Source organism: Mus musculus, chromosome 18 (assembly GCF_000001635.26).
Source record: "Mus musculus strain C57BL/6J chromosome 18, GRCm38.p6 C57BL/6J".
Classification (NCBI taxonomy): Eukaryota; Metazoa; Chordata; class Mammalia; order Rodentia; family Muridae; genus Mus; species Mus musculus.
In genome coordinates, this window is record NC_000084.6 from 54,466,656 (window position 1) to 54,471,673 (window position 5,018).

Here is a 5,018-nt window from a genome sequence, read left to right on the forward strand (position 1 = left end):
GATTAACAGGAAAGCCAGCTTATTCCTAAAGAAGCCATTTGACACGAAAAACACAAGGTCAAGTTAGATTTCCTTGACTGTCCTGTCTGGAGGTTCCTCAATGAGAGGCAGAATGCCTCAAAGGATGAGAATTCGGATTCTAAGGCCAGATTGGCAACAGAACACCAGACTTGCCCCTTATCAACTGCAAGACGTTGCATGACTTAGTTGACTTTCTTCTCTTCTTTGTGCACGGATATGTTCAGGCATGTATTATGTACACGTGTATGTTCATATGATTTTGGGACTATGTGTTGGAAAATATGAGTGCAAAGGCCTGAGGACAGCCTCAAGAATGAGCCCCAATAATAATGATCCTTTTAGATAGGATCTCTCATTGGCCTGGAGCTTGATTTGACTAGATTGGTTGGGCAGTAAGTCCAAGGAATCTTCCTGTCTCCATCTCCTTAGTGTTGGGATTACAAGCCTATGCTGTCATACCCAGGATATTTACATGGGTTCTGGTGATTGAACTCAGGTCCCTCAAACTTGAAGGGCATATGCTTAACAACTGAGCCATTGCCCCAGCCCCTTGGTTAACTTCCTGTGCTTTATTTCCACATTTGAAAAATGGTCCTCATTGTTTTGCCTATTTCAAGTTGATTAGGAGGCCTGAAAAAAATATGTTCATGTAATCGCTCATGCAAAACTCTTAAGCAAAAACTGTTGAAAGTAGAAAGGGTTTCTGCACTCTTATGTAGATATGAACTGACAAACTATTTGGCAGCAAAAGCTGAACTGAAATAAAGCTGTGCAGAATCCTTGTTTAACATACTAAGTATTAATATTCATAGTTTTGCTACAGAAATATAAAATGTATTTGATTTCAGAGTGTTCTCATAGACTGGACTTGGGATGTATATAGTTATAATGGGCATAATGGGATGTACAGCTATAACGGGCATAATATACCTTTCTAAAACAGGAAAACACAAAATTGTCTCCCAGAGTTTCAGATAAGGGATTATGGACTCTGAACACGAACTAGCATTTAGCAATTCTCTTTAAGTATTAGCTTTTAAAAGACTGCCCTGTGACTAAGTGTTCCATATATAGGAAGGTGAAATCATGACCACTCAACAGCTTTGAACTTCAAATTACAGAGGGTTTTTTTTCTATAATTTTCTTCTAGAGGTAGAAGGTAGAGAGGTGGTTTATTCCAGTCACATAATTTTGCAGACATCAAAAACATAAAATGAATTTCCAGCCATAAAAGGGTGACTGGAACCCAGTTTGCTCTCTCAGCTAAAACTAATTTTGAAATATATAAAATAATAATTTTCACTATGATATTAGTCAATGAAAAAGGAGCAACCATGAGAAGTGAGCTTTGCTTACAGAGCCTTCCTGCCTCACAAGAGTTCCAGGCAGAGAGGGGAAGCCCAGTCAAACCACAGAACTCTTGATCTGTAAGTGCAGAGTTTCAAGGTCAAGATGACCAGAGTATGAGATAAAAATGCGCACAGACATAGAACTTTGGAGATCAGAATAAGATTCCCCAAAGTATAACTGAATACTATCTATACATGCACATTAAGAAACCGCCTAATGCTAGGGAAAAGAATACCTAAAAGAATAAGAAAGAATAATACACAGACTTAGACAAAGCTCAGAACTAAACTCTTTCTCATGAGCTTGAACAGGGGAAAAAAAATCAAAATTAATGGGCAGTGGGTAGAGTACACAGAAAATGCCTTCCTCACAAGTATAAAGTAATTAGCTTAGGCTAAGCAGCTCTCTCTTCCTGCCCAAAATATTTTGAAAGCAATACCCAAAAAGACTAAAACTCTTTCAAAGCAGCTTAACTAAGTCCCAGGACAAAGCTTAAGAATAAGAACAAGAATGCAATGTATCTGGCAGCCATGAGGTTAGAAATCACCGAATGATTTCTATGGCATCTGCACATAAAGCAATAGGCATTATCAAGAAGCAGGAAAATATAACCCATAATAAGAAACAGTCAATGAAAGCTTGTATAGGCTTTTTCCCATTACTCCTGCTGTGGACAATTACAAACCTTGGGCTTTATATACAGAACATTTATACAGGGACTAAAAGGCAGAGAGGATGGCAGACCACTTAAGGACCTCAGGATTCAATGAATAATATATTGGTGAGTTTCCTGGGTTCTCTTTGTCTGATATATCCCAGACTTGCAGCTGAACAAGCAAGCAAAAAAAAAAAAAAATCAATCTATGGTGGCAACAAAAGCCTGCTCTGTCTAAAGAACCAGGGAGGACGTAGCAAAGCAAGATGGAAAATGCTTGGCAAAGGGCAATTACACTTGAGCCAGACATCACAGAATAAAAGCGTAGCCTCACCCTGACTCCAGCAAAGAGCATTTAGGGAGCCTTATTTCTTCCCCTGTGAGACTTTGCTATTACACAAGATTGCTGTGTGGTTGTGTCAGAAAAGGATAAGAAGAATGCCACGTCTTTATCAGTGCAAACTAGTTATGAGTCTCCATGTCCCCACATTATCAGTAGAGACAATGAAGAGCCACACAGCCCACTTCCCCAGGTGGTGATGTAGTATGGTTCCTGCCAGATGGGTGCCAAAGAAAGCATCAAAAAAACAGGAGCTTTAAATAATGATCAAAATCTAACAACATGAGAAATCCAAATTTTAACTGAAAATCACTAAGAACAATTGTCAGTTGAATGAAGTTAAGGAAATCATAGCATGCTAATGGGAGTAAATTATCTAGGTAAGATTATAAAGTACTCTAGATGAAAATAGTTTTATTTAAAAGTTTTCAGACAATGTACTTTAATGATATTTTTTCTTCTCCCTGAACTATGCCCAGATCTATCAAACCTGTCTACCCACTCAACATCTTCTTCTTCCTCTAAAAGTAAACAAAAGAAATGAAAATGGAAAGAAAAAGAAAAACAAGGAAACCAAACAAACACAAACACAAAAATAAAACAAAAACACATTCACCAAGTCATAGAGTCTGTTTTGTTTTGGTCAACTACTCCTGGGCATGGGGCCTGCCCTGGACTGTGGGCAATGTACCCAGAGATGTCTCATTGAAGAAAACTTAGTTTCTTTTTCCCCTTGGGTATCAATTACAAATAGATTCACAAATCTGTTTTATTTTTCATATGTGTGTGTTTGTATATGTATGTTTGAACATGTGTGTGAATGCCCCACACAGGCCAGAAGAGGCTATCAGATCTTGAAAGACTGAAATTGCAGGCTCTTAGGAACAGTCTAGGTGTTGGGAACCAGGCATGGTTTCCCAGGAAGAGCAATGGACACTCTTACTCTTCATCCTTGAACCATCTTTCTAGATGGTTTAAAAGAAAAAAAAAAAACTTACTACCAGTGAAAAAAATCAGAAACCATTACTCCTCAAATAGAAAGTTTCACTAAGGAAATAAATTTAAAGAAAGATAATGCTTTAGAACTGAAATACATCTAGTAATAAGATCAAAAGTAGAATAGATGATTTTTTTTAAATCAGCAGACTAGAAGATAGAAATTATATAATCTAGATTACAAAGGAAAATAGTCTAAAAATTCGGAATGGAAATCCCTCAGCCACTGAAGACCTAACACTCAGGTCCCTGAAGAATGGGAGAAAAAGTCACAGTTGATGCTCAAGGAAAAAATGGCTGAAGCTTAGCAAATGGTATCTCCATCAAGACAAATACAGAAAAGGAGAGGTAAAGAAAAAAATGATTATCAATATCAGGACATGCCATCCCACATATGTGGTTGTGTCATGGTCAGGACAACTCTTGGAATCTCTTCTACCTTCTGATATGGGTTTAAACTTAGGCTGTCAGTCTACATACAAACACCTTTTGTCTGATGATCTACCAGGCCCTAAATATACAATCTTAAACCTAAAGAAGAAATCTCTAGGCCTAGAAAATTTCACTGGAGGACTGTAAATGGTCAATGAAGAATTAAGGGCACTATATAGTCTTTCCCAGAAAATGAAAGAAGTTCCCTTGTGATTCAAACTGTAAAACAAATTTTAACCCCATTATCAAAAGTAGATAATGACAGCAATAAGACGACAGACCAATATCTGTAATAAATCAGAGAAAAACAGTTATTTTTGTCTGATTTGAGCTTTTTTTTTTTTTTTTTTTTGCTTTTTTTTTTTTTTTTTTTTTTTTCTAGACAGGGTTTTTCTGTGTAGCCCTGGCTGTCCTGGAACTCACTCTGTAGACCAGGCTGGCCTTGAACTCAGGAATCCGCCTGCCTCTGCTTCCCAAGTGCTGGGATTAAAGGCGTGTGCCACCTCTGCCTGGCTGACCTGAGCATTTTTTTAATTTATTTATTCATTCATATCTCAAACGCTGTTCCTCATCTCAGCCTCCCCCCCCCCCCCCATGAGTCTCTTTCCTCATCCCCCTACGCTGGCCCACCAAGACTCTTCAGGGCCAGACACATCTTCTACTGTGACCTGACAAGTCAGCTTTATGTTATGTTGGACTCTGTCCAGCCCATGTATGCTCTTTGGATGGCATCCCAGGCTCTGAGAGCTGCCAAGGGTCCCGACTAGTTGACTCTGCTGGTCCTCCAATGAAGATCCCGTTCCCCTCAGATCCTTCAATCCTTCCTCTAACTTCTCCATAAGAGTCCTCAACCTCCATCTAATGTTTGGCCTTGGGTATCTGTATCTGTATTAGCCCCTGGATAGAGCTTCCCAGAGGACAGCCATGCTAGGCTCTTGTCTGTAAGCATAACAGAATATCACTAATAGTGTCAGGGATTGATGCTTGCCAGTGGGATGGGTCTCAAGTTGGTCCAGTTATTGGTTGGCCATTCTTTCAGTCTCTGCTCAATCCTTGTTGCTGCATTGCCTTTAGCTAGGACAAATTTTGGGTCGAAGGCTTTGTGGATGGATTTGTGTCTTTATTCCTCCACTGGGTCCTTCCTACTTACAGGAGGTAGCCTCTACTGGTGTCACATCCCACTGTTAGGCTAAGGTCATTCACTTTGACTCCTGGGGACATCTC